Below are 17,673 nucleotides of genomic sequence, written 5' to 3'. Positions count from 1 at the left end.
GGCCTTGAAAATCTAAGCCATAAAGGCTTGATGGCAATGTGCCCAACAAGCACCTACTCCTCTGGTAGAATGTGCCTTTACAGGAAAAGTTGGAACCTTTCCTACTAAACCATATGCCTAGAAAATAACCTGGCGAATCCAACAATCTTTGCTGACAGTATTAGGACAGGAGATGTACCAGGGGATTGGAGGAAGGCTAACGTGATTCCGATATTCAAAAAGGGCCAGAGACATATCCCGGGAAATTATAGGCCTGTCAGTTTGACATCAATAGTATGTAAACTTCTGGAGGGGATGATAAGGGACTATATCGTAGAGTATGCTAAAGACAACAACATCATCAGTAGTAACCAACACGGGTTTACAAATGGGCGTTCTTGTCAAACCAATCTCTTAGCATTCTACGAGGAAGTGAGCTGTGAGCTAGATAGGGGCAGACCAGTGGATGTGGTGTACTTGGATTTCGCTAAGGCGTTTGATACAGTTTCCCACAAGCGCTTAATTTATAAAATAAGGTCTGCAGGTATCGACAGCAGGGTTTGCTCTTGGATACGGAACTGGCTAAAAGGCCGTGTCCAAAGGGTGGTAATAAACAGCGCATACTCAGACTGGGCTGAGGTAGTAAGCGGGGTGCCCCAGGGCTCAGTCCTGGGACCAACCTTGTTCAATTTATTCATAAACAGCATTGAGGACGGGATCAGTAGTTCGTTATCAATTTTTGCAGATGACACAAAATTGGCCAGGGCAATAACTGCACAGCATGAAGCAGATATCCTACAGAATGACCTGGACAAAATTACGGAGTGGGCAACGACATGGCAAATGAGGTTTAATGTGGAGAAGTGTAAGGTTTTGCACTTGGGGACCAAAAACATAAAAACACAATACATGTTAGGAGGGGAACCCTTGGGGGACTCAAAAATGGAGAAAGATCTGGGAGTCTTGGTTGATGATAGATTAGGCAACAGCATGCAATGCCAAGCGGCAGCTTCCAAAGCCAACAGAATATTAGCATACATAAAGAAAGGGATGTATTCCAGAGATAAGACTATAATCCTTCCACTTTATAAAACTCTGGTCCGACCGCATCTGGAGTATTCTGTCCAGTTCTGGTCGCCAGTCCTCAGGAGGGATGTGTTGGAGCTGGAGAGAGTCCAGAGAAGGGCAACTAAACTAATTAGGGGATTGGAGGACCTTACCTATGAAGAGCGGCTGCAATCGCTCGATTTATTTTCCCTGGAGAAGAGACGTCTGAGAGGGGACATGATAGCAATTTATAAATATCTTAATGGGGATCTCAGCTTAGAAAAAAAGCTGTTCATTCGAAGGAATTGCATGAGGACTCGAGGACATACAATGCGATTAGAGGAGAAGCGTTTTAACCTCAGGCAACGTGGGGGGTTCTTTACTGTTAGGGCTACAAGATTGTGGAATTGTCTACCACAAGAGGTGGTTTCTGCGGGTAGTATGGTGACTTTAAAAAGACTCTTAGACTTACATCTCAAGGATCAGGAGATAAAGGGCTATGTTAGATGATTACAGTCACACACACCTACACAGGTTGAACTGGATGGACTATTGTCTTTATTCAACCTCACCTACTATGTAACTATGTAACTATGTAACAAGAAATCGTAGATTTGGATGCTGCCAATTCCTTTCTGGGGCCTTCTGGCAGTACAAACAAGCTCTGTTTCCTGTAAATAAATCTTAAGTGCACGCATTACATCAAGAGAGTGTAATAACTTTTCCTCCTGAAGGATCTGGAAAAAAAGAAGGCAGTATAATGTCCTGATTCAAATGAAAGGCGGACACTACCTTGGGCAAAAAATCTGGGTAAGGGTGTTAAATCACCCTATCTTGATAAAATATCAAAAATGGCTCTTTACAAGAAAGAGCTGCTAGATCCGATACCCTTCTAGCCAAAGTTATCTCAATCAAAAAGACCAGTTTCTTGGTCAAAAGAACCAGGGGAACCTGCCCCAGAGGTTCAAAAGGCTGTTTTTGCAAAACTGCCAACACCAAATTTAAGTCCCAAGGACACAACGGTGGCTTCACTGGTGGAAGCAAACACAATATTCCCCGGATAAAGGTTTGAACCAATGAATAGGAAGCGATCAGTTCCTGGAAAAAAACTATAAAGCTGAAATCTGCCCTTTAACCACTTGCCGACCGCCGCCCGGCTATATACAGCGGCGGTCAGCCCCTCCCAAGCAAAGTGACGTACCGGTACATCACTAGCCTGGGAGCGAATAGGGGGCGAGCGCGCGCTGCCGTACCCGAAGAAGCCGGCGCGTGTGACCGGCGGATCCGATGTCTGCCGGTCACTCGCAATCGTCGGGTAGAGAGGGAGAAAGGCAGGCGGCTAATGTAAACAAAGCCGCCTGTCATTCTCCCCTGTGTAAAAGCACAGATCACTTGGTCCTGCTATGTAGGACCGTTGATCTGTGCTGTTACACACACAGCCACATCCAATGACAGTAAGAAACACGCCCCTAGGGACACACTTAACCCCTCCCTCTCCAATAAAGTTAACCCCTTCCCTCCCAGTGTAATTTTTACAGTAACAGTGCATATGTATAGCACTGATTACTGTAGTAATGTCACTGGTACCCCCAAAAGTGTCAAAAATGTCAGTCAAGGGTCCGATCTGTCCGCCGCAATGTTGCAATACCGCAAAAAAAAAACGCAGATCGCCGCCATTACTCGTTAAAAAAAAAACAACAAAAATTACAAAAATCTTTCCCTTAGTAAACGCAATAACTTTTGCGCAAACCAATCAAAATACGCTTATTGTGATTTTTTTTTTTACCAAACATAGGTAGCAGAAAACAAATTGGCCAAAAATTTTAAAAAATTTTGATATTTACATTTTTTTGGGGGGGGGGGGGGGAATTTCATATAAAAAAAATGTGAAAAATATTGTTATTTTTGCAAAATTGTCGCTCTTTTTTTGTTTATAGCGCATTATGAAAAGAATCGCACAGGTGATCAAATACCACCAAAAGAAAGATCTGTTTGTGGGAATAAAAGGACGTCAAATTAATTAGGGTAATTCTCCTGATAATATATGTGAAAGGATGCCATTTCCTGGCTTCACACCAGGCAATGTAGGATTTTCAGACCTTGTAATAAATATTTCTAGAGACTGGCTTCCTGGCGTTTATCAGTGTATGAACTGCGGGGCCAGATACACCATGCTCTTACAAGATTAAGGCTTCAATAGCCAAGCCATCAAATTTAGAGACTGTATAGCAGGGTGGAATATCGGACTTTGAGAGAGCAAGTCTGGACGCAGTGGGAGAACCCAAGGCCTCGTCACTGTCAATGTCTAGATTTGTGCATACCAAATCCTCCTCGGCCAAGCTGGAGATACCAGAATTACTGGTTTCCTCTCCAGCTGGATCCTGTGCAACAAACGCAATATCAGCTGTACTGGAGGAAAGGCATAGATCAGGGAATACTCTTCCCAAGGAGTCACCAAAGCATCCACTCCGACTGCGAGTGGATCCCTGGTCCTGGACACAAATCACTCCAATTTGTTGTTGAACCTGGTTGCCAACAGATCAATGTTTGGGACCTCCCAGCGTAGGCAGATCTTTTGAAAAATCTCAGGATGTAAAGACCATTCCCCCGGAAAACATCTGTTGACAGCTCAAGAAATCTGCCTGCCGGTTCTCTATTTCTGGAATGAACACTGCTGTCAGGCATGGCACAAACTTCTCTGCCCAGGACAGGATAATATCCACCTCTTTCTGGGCTGATCGACTCCTTGTGCCTCCTTGATGGTTGACATATGCCACGGCCATGGCATTGTCAGATTGCACCCCCAAGTCTGGGCGCCCAGAATTCAGAGCCCGACTGACTGCACAAATTTCCAAAATGTTAATGGGGAGACGACTCTCTACCCAAGACCATTTCCCCTGGACAGTGGCTTCCTCCAGAGCCGCTCCCCAGCCATAGAAACTGGCATCTGTAGTCACTACCTTCCAGATCACTGGAAGAAAGGATTTCTCCTTCTCCAGATTTCTGGTCAACAACCACCAATTCAGACTCTGTCATACTCTTGGTAGCAGAGATATGGACCGGTCCAAGGACTGAATTTTTCCATTCCACGCAGACAGAATGTTGTTCTGCAAGAGTCTGGCAATGAATTGAGCATAAGGAATTGCCTCAAATGTGGACACCATCTTTCCCAGTAACATCATGAAAAGATGTATAGACGGATATCTCAGTCTTACTATAGACCGAACCTGACCCTTCAGGTCTGATTTTCTTGCTTGCAAGAATATCTTTGCCTGCACCGTGTCTACAAGAAGCCCCAGGTATTCCAGACGCTGGACTGGCTGTAATGCTGACTTTGCTAAGTTCAGTATCCAACCCAGACGTTCCAAAAAAAGAACTGTCTGAATGATTTTTCAGCTTAGAGCCGACGCTGATCGAACTATTAGTAATAGATTGTCCAGATTTCCTATAACAGATATCCCTCAGGACCTTAGAACAACCAATACTGGAGCTAGGATCTTTGTGAACACTCTTGGAGCTGTGGCCAACCCGAAGGGCAGGGCCACAAACTGGAAATGATGATCTCCAATCGCAAAACAAAGAAACCCTTGATGAGTCTGAAGTATAGGCACATGAAGATATGCATCCTTGATGTCTATGTATGCTATAAATTCCTCTCCCTGCAGGGAGGCTATGACTGAATGAATCGATTCCGTGCGGAAAGAACGAACGTTCAGAAACTGATTTAGCGCCTTGAGATCCAAAATAGGCCTCACATCCCTGTTTGGTTGGCAGATTATGATTAGGTTTGAGTAAAAACCCATGAACCTTTCATTTTCTGGAACCTCCCTTATCACCCTCTGAGCTCTCAGCTGGTCCACTGCCTGAAAGAGAGATCTTTCTTTTAGGGGATCTGTTGGTATATTTAAATAAAATGGAAGGTGATGGCGCTGCTTATTTAATAAAGTGCACATAAATATAAGATGCTTAAATATAAATATGATTGAGGAGTAAGTTAATAGATAAGAGATGCGGAGGTGAAAAAACCAATAACCAAGTAAAAAGATCAAACGTATAGTGTTATAAGGGATATAAAATAATCTAAAAATATTTTAAAAGTACATAAGAGAAACAACCACCAGAGGGCGTAATAAATGGCAAGATGTGACAATAAATATGCTTGTGTATATGCCAAAATAAAAATAGACAATGTAAATATATGACAATACTAAATGAATTAATAAAATTTATAAAAGGTGTTGGTTCCGCGAGTGATAATATAAATAATAGTGGATGAATTAAATAATAAATAAATAGGTGATAAATGTGCGGGAAACTATTATGCACGGGATGGGTGTGCAAAAAAACGGTTGATATACAGTGCAACAAAAGGTGATAACAATAAATATATCAAGGTGAATCAAAAATAAATGTGCCAAAAAAAATTGGTAAATATGCAGGTGGATATAAAGGTGCGGGAAGTCTATTTGTGCAACGTGCAAAAAAATTGTTGTGATATTAAATCAATCCATATAATAAAAATGAGTCCATAAAATAGTGGTGATAACAAAAATATATTGGTGATAACAAAAATATAGGTGTACAGGATGTCTTGCGGTGACCCCCAAGGTGGGTGACTGGTGAGTGGTAAAGTGGCCCCTGGTAGAAAGACCTACTCACCAGATGTACCCACCCCACACAGGGGTATAGAGCGGGTACTGAAGAGGTATCTTTTAATCCTGGATCTGTGTAGTAGTTCCCTTCCTAGGGGAGATGTGATATGGAGTCCGGAGTGTCCTAAGTGGGGTCCGGTAGTGAAATATTGTGGTATCCAAAGCCTCGTGGGTAGATCAAGTGTGGCCACTCAAGGGTATATGGATGGAAGGAAAAAAAGGAGCTCGATAGTGTATTATCGTTTTGCTAAAAAGTTTAATGTTAATTCCAGCAGCAAAATGGGTACTCACATATACAATGTGGGAAAACAGCGAGGTATCGGCGTCCCGGAACGCAATGCGTTCCAACCAGAGACCGGAACCGGAAGTGACGTGACGGCGCTGTACGCGTTTCATCATGTGACGTCTTCTGCAGCGTCGCTGCAGAAGACGTCACATGACGAAACGCGTACAGCGCCGTCACGTCACTTCCGGTTCCGGTCTCTGGTTGGAACGCATTGCGTTCCGGGACGCCGATACCTCGCTGTTTTCCCACATTGTATATGTGAGTACCCATTTTGCTGCTGGAATTAACATTAAACTTTTTAGCAAAACGATAATACACTATCGAGCTCCTTTTTTTCCTTCCATCCATATACCCTTGAGTGGCCACACTTGATCTACCCACGAGGCTTTGGATACCACAATATTTCACTACCGGACCCCACTTAGGACACTCCGGACTCCATATCACATCTCCCCTAGGAAGGGAACTACTACACAGATCCAGGATTAAAAGATACCTCTTCAGTACCCGCTCTATACCCCTGTGTGGGGTGGGTACATCTGGTGAGTAGGTCTTTCTACCAGGGGCCACTTTACCACTCACCAGTCACCCACCTTGGGGGTCACCGCAAGACATCCTGTACACCTATATTTTTGTTATCACCAATATATTTTTGTTATCACCACTATTTTATGGACTCATTTTTATTATATGGATTGATTTAATATCACAACAATTTTTTTGCACGTTGCACAAATAGACTTCCCGCACCTTTATATCCACCTGCATATTTACCAATTTTTTTTGGCACATTTATTTTTGATTCACCTTGATATATTTATTGTTATCACCTTTTGTTGCACTGTATATCAACCGTTTTTTTGCACACCCATCCCGTGCATAATAGTTTCCCGCACATTTATCACCTATTTATTTATTATTTAATTCATCCACTATTATTTATATTATCACTCGCGGAACCAACACCTTTTATAAATTTTATTAATTCATTTAGTATTGTCATATATTTACATTGTCTATTTTTATTTTGGCATATACACAAGCATATTTATTGTCACATCTTGCCATTTATTACGCCCTCTGGTGGTTGTTTCTCTTATGTACTTTTAAAATATTTTTAGATTATTTTATATCCCTTATAACACTATACGTTTGATCTTTTTACTTGGTTATTGGTTTTTTCACCTCCGCATCTCTTATCTATTAACTTACTCCTCAATCATATTTATATTTAAGCATCTTATATTTATTTGCACTTTATTAAATAAGCAGCGCCATCACCTTCCATTTTATTTATCTATCTTTATAGCCTTTGGCTATAGTTTAAGGGAGGCTGCAGCTTATTTGTGCATATACTGTATTAATCCCTTGATATCCTTAGCGCGGATTTATTTATCCACATACTGTTGGTATATTTGACCTCACAAACCGAGGATGCGGGAACACCTGAAATTCCAGCTTGTATCCCTGTGAAATGGCGGAGACAACCCAGGTGTCTTGAATTAATTCCACCCATGCCCCTGGGAACTGCAGGAGCCTTCGCCCCACCCAGGCAAGTGGGTATGCCCCTTCACTGAGAGGGCTTAGAGGAAGACTTGGCTGATCTCTGGGCCCAGGGTTTTTTCTGACCTGAAGGCTTGGGTCCGGATGCAGACGGTTGAGGCCGTCGTCACTGCCTGGACTTGGAAGCACTGGTATTATGTGTGCTGGAGATCTTAAAGGAAGGACGTCTGCTCTTCCTCTTTACAGGTAGCAACGTGCTCTCCCCCGAGATCTTCTGGATATATTTATCCAGATCATCACCAAACAGGCATTCTCCCTGAAAGGGGAAGCTAGCCAGTAACCATTTACATGGTAGTTCCGCAGACCAGCTCTTTAACCAAAGGATTCTGCGCATATGCACTATCATCAGAGCAAACTGACATTTGCCTTATGGAGTCCGTGGAGTGGAGTTTCGTCTACTGCGAAACACAAAGTGCGAGGTAGATCTGACAGATCTTCCACAGACTCTCCTTGAGAATGAACTGTCTTGGCCACTAGCTTTATGTGGTCTTTCAAAGACTGACACAGACACACTCCAATGGCTGCTACGGCTGGTTGTACTACAGAATCTGCGACCACAAAGGAGGCTTTCAACAAAGATTCCAACTTTTTATCTGCTGGATCTTTAAAAATCTGGGCATTATCCACAGGACAGGTTAAATTCTTGTTAACCAAAGAAATGACTGCATCCACAGTGGGAATTTTCCATCTCTTAGAAAACTTTTCCTCCATAGGATATAACAATGAAAACCTTTTAGGAGGAACAAACATCCTATCAGAATGATCCCAGTCATTATACACTTCTTGCTCCAAGAGTGGATGTATCGGAAATGACCGAGGACTCTGAGGAGGGCGCAATGAGCCTAAGGAGGAAAAAAATGTTTCAGTTGTCTCTAGGGGCGGACGTTTAAACTCAGCCCGGACAGTCTCAGCAAGAGACTGGATAAACAATCTCTGGGCTTGAGAGGCTGATAGAGATTCCTCTGACTCCCCAGAAGTGGAAATTTCAGCTTGACCTTCTATAGGGTTACCCTCAGCTACATCTTCCACATCCTCCGCCAAATCCTAAACTGATTCAGGGGGCGGCTCAGGAGAGGGGGATCTAACCCACTTCTTTCCTAGTGCTAGTGTTGCAATCATGTCAGCAATCTTATCCTCTAGGCTGGCTAATGCCGATGCCAAATCGTCTAGGGTAACATAGGCTGTGGCAGAAGTACACAGAGTAGCTACTTTTCCTGACAACCATAATGGCTCAGATTGGCTATTTGCCTCTGCCTTTGCTTTATCAGGATGAGTAGACACAGTGGAAGCATGACTAGGACCTTCAAGGCCTGACAGGGGCATCATTGTGCCTTTTCCAACTGTGCTCCCTCCAGCCCTTTTTCGGACAGACCTTGCTTTATAGCAAGACAAACTTGAGGTACTACCTTTAAAGTGTACTCAAAGTCTGTGCCAAGCTTATACAGTGTAATGCATACAAACACTGATAATCCTAAGTAGGGATGATCGAACGGTTCGGGTCGACCATCGGTTCGACCCAAACATTGGGTGTTCGAAATTTGGCCGAATTCCGAACTTTTTGCGGTAAAAGATCGGAATTCGGTCACCAGAACCGCCCAGAATGCAATGTGATAGGAAGTGGGCTTTAAAAGCCCGTGATTGACCCAGAAACATCAGTAAAAGCCAATGAGGGGGCAGGAGTCTGCTAGGAATGTGATTGGAGTGACTACGGGGTCCAGTATATAACATAGCCCCGCCTAACCTCTAGCACTGTAATACAGAGGCTTTTGAAGAGAGTGGAAGCATCTGTGTTTCTCCTGCTTTGTTACAACGTTTGCTGCATTGCTTGTAAAGCTCCAGTGTCATTTTGCAATTATCTTCCGCTGTATGGAGCTGTTCTTTTAGTGTGTGGAAAGGGATATGCAGTGTAGTTAGGGTACTATATACCACTATAGTTCGATTCAATAATCTAGTTTTTGTAGGGATACTTTTAAGTGTCAGGGTTCCGTCTACTGTAGTGAGCGCGTTGCACTGCTGATATATCTACAGCAGGAATACGTGCTTGCTAGTCAGCTATTGTGCAAAATACCACCGCCCCTTACAGGAAGCACATGGTGACCCCACTCTGCCATGTCAGGGTGACCGGAGTTTAGGGTGACCCCACTCTGCCATGTCAGGGTGACCGTAGTTTAGGGTGACCTGGCTCTGCCATGCCAGGGTGACCCCACTCTGCCATGTCAGGGTGACCGTAGTTTAGGGTGACCTGACTCTGCCATGCCAGGGTGACCCCACTCTGTCATGTCAGGGTGACCGTAGTTTAGGGTGACCTGACTCTGCCATGCCAGGGTGACCTGACTCTGCCATGCCAGGGTGACCCCACTCTGTCATGTCAGGGTGACCGTAGTTTAGGGTGACCTGACTCTGCCATGCCAGGGTGACCCCTCTCTGTCATGTCAGGGTGACCGTAGTTTAGGGTGACCTGACTCTGATAAAGCCTCAGTGACAACTATACATAAATTAAAATTCATCACAAAAAAACAGATTATCTTTCTTAGAATTTCAGTAGCGCAGGGATGGTGTTACCCTCCTTTCATAAAGTGCAAATAAATAAAGTGCATAAATTGCATAAATAACCCAAAACATCCAACTAAGCAAGAACAGAGTCCTTCAAAAGTCTTTGTTAATGTAGTGCCAGAGCTGGTGGTGGTGACATTGTACGGTGGTTCCTATAACTGACACCAATGACCCTGCATTAAAGGCACTGTGTATTGCTCTGGCACTACATAAACAAAGACTTTTGAAGGACTCTGTTCTTGCTTAGTTGGGTGTTTTGGATTATTTATGCAATTTATGCACTTTATTTATTTGCACTTTATGAAAGGAGGGTAACACCATCCCTGCGCTACTGAAATTCTAAGAAAAATAATCAGTTTTTTTCTGGTTCTGGACGTGCTACAGAGCTGAAACTTCACAGGTACACTTTTTAGACCCACCAGACGCTAGACACTAAATCCAAAGAAATCTTTTTTTTTTTTTCAATAATTTTTTCAAAAATTGGCTCTCTATCAAAAACGACAATTTTTAAGAACTTTTTTTGCCTGATTCATAGTCCCTGGGGCATGACCCAGAGCCCTAGGCACTTTTTATGGGCATTTATTCGGTTTTAGGGCTTCAAAATGGTGTTTTTTGATTCCCAAAGTTCGGGTCCCATTGATTTCAATGGGGTTCTGGAATCCGAACCGAACTTTCGGGAAATTCTTGTGTTCTGGTCGAACCGAACTTTTCAAAAGTTCGATCATCCCTAATCCTAAGATACAGGACCTATTAGTGCCAGTAACATACACCCACAGTGACTTCAGGCAGAGGCTAGTGTGTGGAGACAGATCCTTGCAGAACGCGCCCTTTTATGCATGTGCAGCGTGGTACGTGGCGTCCACGTGCACGCCAAATCACATTAGAACACACCCACCGTGCGGTCGTATGCCTGTATTTAAATGCGAAGATTCCCGTGCACGCGACTAGGCTTACACCATAGACACGTGATCCAGCAGAGGCGAACATGCGGACGCTTATGCGCAAGGACGAAAAAAAACAAACAAATGGGGAGAGAGCAGTTTAGGCTGAATATCATTTGTCACAGCTGAAACCTTTCAGGTGATCAGCTCAGGGTAAGAAACAGTGTAACAATATGCTTTAAACATACTTTAAACATACTTTGCATAAACTTGCTACAATGTAATTATAAGAAGAAATACACTTGGCACAAGTTACTGTAATAACCAAGGGAATAGTGCATAAAATATTTATAATTTTTAACCTTTTTGGGCCCTTTCACACGGGCGCTCCGTATGTCCGCAAATCATCCTATTTTTTTGCGGATGATTTGCGGACATAATGTAAGTCTATGGCATTGCGGATGTCAGCGGAATACCATCCGCTGACATCCGATTTTCCTCCTGTCAGTTCTGTTCCGTTTTTTGGAACAGAAAAAATCCTATTTTTGTTCCGTTCAAAAAACGGAAAGGAAGGAAAATCGGATGTCAGCGGTGTCATCCGCTGACATCCGCAATCCCCCATAGACTTACATTAGGTCCGCATATCATCCGCAAACGGATGGGATGATATGCGGACCTACGGAGCGGATGACAGAAATGTCATCCGCTCCGTGAAAAAAAAAAAAAAAAAGTCCCGCAGCGGACCTTTCACACGGAAAGCCCGTGTGAAAGAGCCCTTAAGATTTTTGTTTGCTGTGTAAATATTTAAAATGGATTCTCCAGTCCTGCCGCAGGAAACTGCTATAAGCAAGAATCCAAACTTCACCCTTCACGATGAGCATTATCTTAGAGATCTTCAAGGACTGGGTCCCCTATATAAGAGGGGCCACGACCTTGGACCTGTAGAGCACTCTGCATGGAGCGCCTTTTGGGTTTGGTATTCCAAGGGTCTGGATCCCAGGGTCCAGCACCTAAAAAGGACAGCGTTACAGGCAAAACCTTGTATCTGCTTCCCGAGGTTTGGGTACCATCTTTTTAGTCCATTGACTGTTTTAGATGGATCTTGCAATAGTGTTTGGCAGCTTACCTGCTCCTTCATGCCTGCATTAGAGGCCAGACTCTACTTCTGGCTCCTTTTTATCATCTCTCCTCCCTGTTCAGCCCCACCCCAGGCCATTCCAGGAAGTCTATATTACCCAGTGCACTGCAGGTCTGCTTTGCTGTTCAACAGTGCTTGTTAGTTGTGTTCCTGTCTGCCGTATGTTTGATCTACCTTTCTGTGTACTGACTTTGGCTTGTCTCTGACTATCCCTGTTTGCCTGTTACCCTGACCTTCGACCTGTCCCTTGGTTACCCTCATCTGCCTGTTGCCCCGACCTCGGCTTACCCATCACTACCCCTTGTGTCCTGAGTGGCTGCTTCCCCTTTCTCCCTACAGAGCATGACCCGGGGGTCCATCCTCACTGCTAGAGGCTCTGGTAAACACCTGCTGGGTCTTAGACTCCGCGCCTTGGGGAATCTTGGACTCACGTTCCTGTCCATCCGCAGCAGTCAGCTATCGGGTTCACTACCTTGCGCTGCACCCCTGCCTCCAACAGGGTGCAGTTGTCACCTGGCTACAGGTGACCTGACAGAAAGTATTTTGTAAGAGAACCATGAAAGTAAAAAATGCATACACATTAGAAAGAATTGACCCCCTTTATTAGTATACAGCCTTTTCGAAAAAATACCTAACAGAATTGGCATTTGTTCTTTATCTACAAGAAAGAAGATTGGGGGGAAGCGCCACCTAAGTGCTGTATTAAAACATAGGGTTTATTTCCAAAGGTAAAAACGCAAACAAAAATAAAATCATAAATAGGCTTATCGTATAGTGTAGTATTCACCCCTCATCCCTGTCCTGCAGAAGCCTCCCGGGGTGCAGACCAGGAATGGACGCCCTGTTAGAAACCAGGACATCCACGCCGACCAGCGAGGTACACCAGCGGATGTGATGTCACCGCAAGACGTAGAGGTGGCTGGAAAGACCAGGCTATGCGCTTGATGTTCCCTGCTCCTACTAAAGGCCTCTAGAAGAACCAGGGAGCTCTAAGCAAGTAGTTTGTAAGGGAAGAACTTGATAAAGAATGGCAAAGATGCCAATTTCCAAAATGGCCGCGCGGGACTGTCAGGGAATGGCAGATATGCAGATTTCCAAAATGGCCGCGCAGGACTGTCAGGAAATGACATATATGCTCATTTCCAAAATGGCCATGTGGGACGTCCTAATTAGTGCCAATTATCAACACCCACTTCCTATATAAACTCAGCACTGGCTACCATTGATTGCTGGATTATCTTCAGCTAGTACCTGATTTCCTTGTGCCTTGAAACTCCTGCTTGATTGATTACCCGTTACCGACCCGGCTATCCTTGACCTGCATTGGCTTTCTCCTGCTCTGAACCCGGCTTGCCTTATGGACTTCTCCCTGCCTGCTCCTGATTGACTACCTGTGTTTGACCCTCGGCCTGGCTTCTGACCTTGATTTGCACTAACCTGCCTGCACTTCCAGTGATCCAAGTGACTGTTTTCCTACTGCGGATCCGATTCCTGACACAGCTACACCTGCAGGCAACCCGTGCACCTTTGGGCACAGCACCCTCTGTCACCATCTCCAGGGGTGCTCTGCACTTAGCCGCAAGGGGAGCCCTCTCGTCAACTCAGCCTCCAACCAGGTTAGTGACATAGTTACTACTTGTGAGGAAAGTGTAAATATTTGAATGTTCATAACCTGGCCACAGTTTAACATGAAGTAATCCCTCAACCAGAGCCTGTGTAAAGCCCTCCTAGGTACTGTAGTTGCTAGAGAGAGTGTACTAAAGTTTTCGATTTCTCTGCTTAACAGAGGAACAGCAGGCAAATTTTTTAACAGAGAGCTGTGATCATTTAGTATAGTCTGCTCAGTGTGCTCTGGTACTGCTCATGCTGTCTTGAAGTTTCCCTGTGTCCTAGCAACTATGGAAAGTGCTGGACAGTGGGCAGAAACCATGAAGATGGGAGCATAAATATTTATACAGCCCTGACCAGTTCGGATGGGAGGTGCCCCTAGGCATGCTGGGAGCCTGTATTTATATTTGATGAGCACATGGGCTCTGGGTCTTCCTCCGGAGAGAGAGGTTCAGGTGGGGAGGGGGCCTGCTGGCCCTCAACACAGGCTGCCATGTGGCCTTGACCTGAGGGCCTGAACATTGAATCTGTAACTCAGGGTTCTCCTGAGAACTGACTGAGGGAGGATGTCCATGGATCCTGTCTGGTATCACGGAGAAAGGTGACCTGCGCCCAGGGCCTTGCGAGTACAGTCCCTCTAAATGGGATCCTAGAGACTGGTGCTGCAAAATCCTCCTCTAGGTGTAGGTTAAAGGGGGACACCAGCTGGTGTCCTGAAGAAGCAGGGTTCACTAAATTCCTTCTACTAAAAATGGATTTTGCTCTACTATTGACAGTCTGCTACATAGTTCTACATTGTACAGTCTGCTACACAGTTTTACTGAGAAAGCTGTCTTCACATGTGAATACTTTAATTTGGAGTATCCTACTATATTCTCCTATCCAAGTTCTCCAAATAAACAACAAAAAAGTAAATCCCCTAGATTGGTCACTGGAGACAAAGAGCGGAAGAGTGTGTGCATCTGGTTGTGTGGGAAATATCCCGTGTGACTGGCTGCGGATTAAACAGTGGGGAGATCCGGGCAAAGTGGCTCCTACGGGGGTAGCGCTATACCTGTATATCGAAAACTGAATCTTTTATCATTTGCAATATACAGTAATACCAACACCTATTTTTAGCTAAATTGTCATATCATTATTCTTCACAACTGAAATAAAACATGGCAAAAAATCTGCACTGGAAATTGGCACCAGAAATTACTGTTTGGTATCGAATGAACTCTGTGGCCCCCCATAGGAGGAGACATTTGCTGGTTATTTAGCCAAGCATGGGATAGGTGGACAAATAACATGAGGAACATCGATCTGATGAACACATCACTCAACCTTTTGAGATGAAACAGGACACTTTTAAAGGCTAAAGTTTTGGGTAACATTACATGTTTCTTCAACTGTGTCAAATTAGGAAAAATAGCGTTCGAAATTTCAGTCAACCTGCAATCTCTTGTCCTGTATCCTCAAGTATATCATGGTGTCATCCTCTTCCAAAAATGCTCAATCTAATCATAGTCTGTTATGTAATATAATGAATAGTAGGACAAACACATATTCTGCAAATTTAAAGAATATAGAGACTGCAGAGTTTTCTCCAGATCTCCTGAGTCATGCTGACTAGGTCCTTCCCACCCTCTGAATTCAATGACAGTTGCATGGCTGCTATGGATATAATTGAGCCTGTGTAACCACTATTAGTACAGGAGGAATTGGTGTGACTGCCAAATGTTAACATGGCTAGACATAAAACAATCAAAATGGCAGAAAGGCCCGCACTCTGATTTAGTAATATCCCAAAAATTATTATGTCATGTATGATTCTGACCATATCATGTATGATTCTGAAATCTCATCCTTGCTCCGTTGTTGAGCACACCAATTATTGTTGTATATAACCTTCAGCTCATAATACTGAAACTTTTTAACATAGTTTAGCTAAATGTTAAGCTAAAATTATCATCATATCCTACAGGATATCTATTTTTGGCACTGATCTGTTATTTAGTGGTAACTAGGGTTACATCGATACAGTTTTTTATCGGCGAGTACGAATACCGTTACTTTCGGTCAAAAACTCGCCGATACCAAGTACCGATACTTTGCAGTGCAATTTGCGTCAATACAAAAAAAATGGCCCAAATCGCACTGCAAAAAAATGTGTGTGTGTGTGTGTGCAGATCTAGTGGGCAGTTTAGACCTCACAAAATTCAGCAGAGGGAGTCCAGTGCCAGTACGTAGGTAAAGACAAGTTCAAAGCAGCAATCATTTATTGGAAAACTGAACAGACTGATGACATTAGATAAATAGATCACAAGCCCATGCACGGAGATGGTAGTGTGCCATTGGGGCACTGTGACTCATAGGTTCCATAGTTGACTCTGCTGAGCCTGGTGGAGTGAATGGATGCCTCTAACCCTGGAGCCCATGGAGGCGGGCGATGAGCCCAATGGATGCCAGATCGATGGATGGAACTGGCAATGGCTGGCGCACCCAGAAATGACGGCTGCGTGCTCATCTCCACCAGTCGGGGGAAATGCCAGGAGCAGGTGGAAGTGCTCAATTATAGAGACAGTACTGTGTGGGCAACCAGCGAAGGAGAGCCAAATTATCCATGATTCTTCAGCTCACCGCCTGCCCCCCAGGAGCTCCTTGGTTAGAGGCAGACTTTCACTCCACCTGGCTCAGCAGAGTCAGCTATGGAATCCATGAGTCACAGTGCCTCACTAGCACACTACCATCTCCCTGCATGGGCATGTGATCTGTCATCAGTCTGTTCAGTTTGCAGCACCACAAAGCATTGGTTTTGGTATCAGGAGCATCTGGGCGAGTACCGAAACTCACTCAAATGCCTGGTATCAGCACAGATACCGATACTGATAATGGTATCGGCGCATCCCTAGTGGACACAAGCATTGATGTGCAGATTCTTTTAGTGTTAGTTTGCCAGGGGCATAACCAAGGTGGGCTCACTGTTTGACTCATGTTTGCCCTAATGTATATTTTTATTTTACAATCCTTTCGATATTTTCATAATCACACAGATTTTCATTAATATCCATAAAAAAAAAGCAATTGCACTGCTTCCTCCACTATAGAAACAGACTGAAGTGTTTCCAGATGTTGCCATGTACAGTCAAGGCCCTGCTTAAAGTTATTTTGAAATATGGAACAACTGTCATAATGGAAAATTGTTCTCATGCTATTTTTAAACAAAAAGAATGCACCAAAGTACTTCTGTGTGTTATTAATTGCAGGAATTCAGTACTTATTTACATGAGACCTTCACAGTAGGGCAAGCATGTTAGCAACTTGAATTAAAAAAAAAAAGCAAGGAGAAATGAAAATAAGTAAAACCAGAAAAAGTCGAACATCTCCAAGACCTGCATCAGAAAATGCTTTCCTAAATTGTATAGTGATCCTTATACTTGCATTAGAAAATGTCATCATCAGATAATGGTCTTCCAGCAAACATGCCTTTCTGGGTGTATTCTGTCTAACAGCTTTATAATAGCATCTCTCTGTGACCTTGGCAGTTGTGTAGTGAAAGAATAGCATTATCATTATATTTACTCTGTCACTCTGCCAGTCGAGATTTATATCCTGCTTATCAGACGTTACACGTTTAATGTGTACGTCATCATTAGCTAATATGAGAATCCTAATAGCACAAAAAGTCAAAGATCAGAATGAGAAGATGTTGGTTTCATTGGATTACCTAATGCTGTAGGGGCATACGTTAATGGACAAAGCTTAAGAATGAACTTCATGTTTATAAGGTAGGCATGCAATTGTACTTTCTACTTTACAGACTAAAGTATTTTTTGCTCACTGATTATAACCTAATGCTGCCATTTAGACTGTCAAATCTTTAATTTTTTAACAAGAAAATACTATCTGATAATTTTTAAATTTGCATTTTTATATATATATATATATATATAGTTGTTGATATAAATTGTAGATGATGACTTG

General features: G+C 43.5%; 1 protein-coding gene across 2 annotated transcripts in view; it reads left to right on the top strand.

Annotated features, from left to right (window-relative positions):
* Nucleotides 1-17,673, top strand: part of TAAR1 (trace amine associated receptor 1) — a 98,014-nt gene that overhangs the window by 52,739 nt on the left and 27,602 nt on the right. For both annotated transcript variants that reach the window (XM_082250119.1, XM_082250120.1), the window contains one exon: nucleotides 16,956-17,477. The gene's annotated coding sequence lies outside the window, so the exon portion shown is untranslated. The remainder of the gene's footprint in view (nucleotides 1-16,955; nucleotides 17,478-17,673) is intronic.

This window comes from Pelophylax lessonae (genome assembly GCF_965119305.1).
Source record: "Pelophylax lessonae genome assembly, chromosome: 3".
NCBI classification, from domain to species: domain Eukaryota; kingdom Metazoa; phylum Chordata; class Amphibia; order Anura; family Ranidae; genus Pelophylax; species Pelophylax lessonae.
Note: the sequence above shows the minus strand (reverse complement) of the source record. Positions and strands in the feature narration are given on the sequence as shown.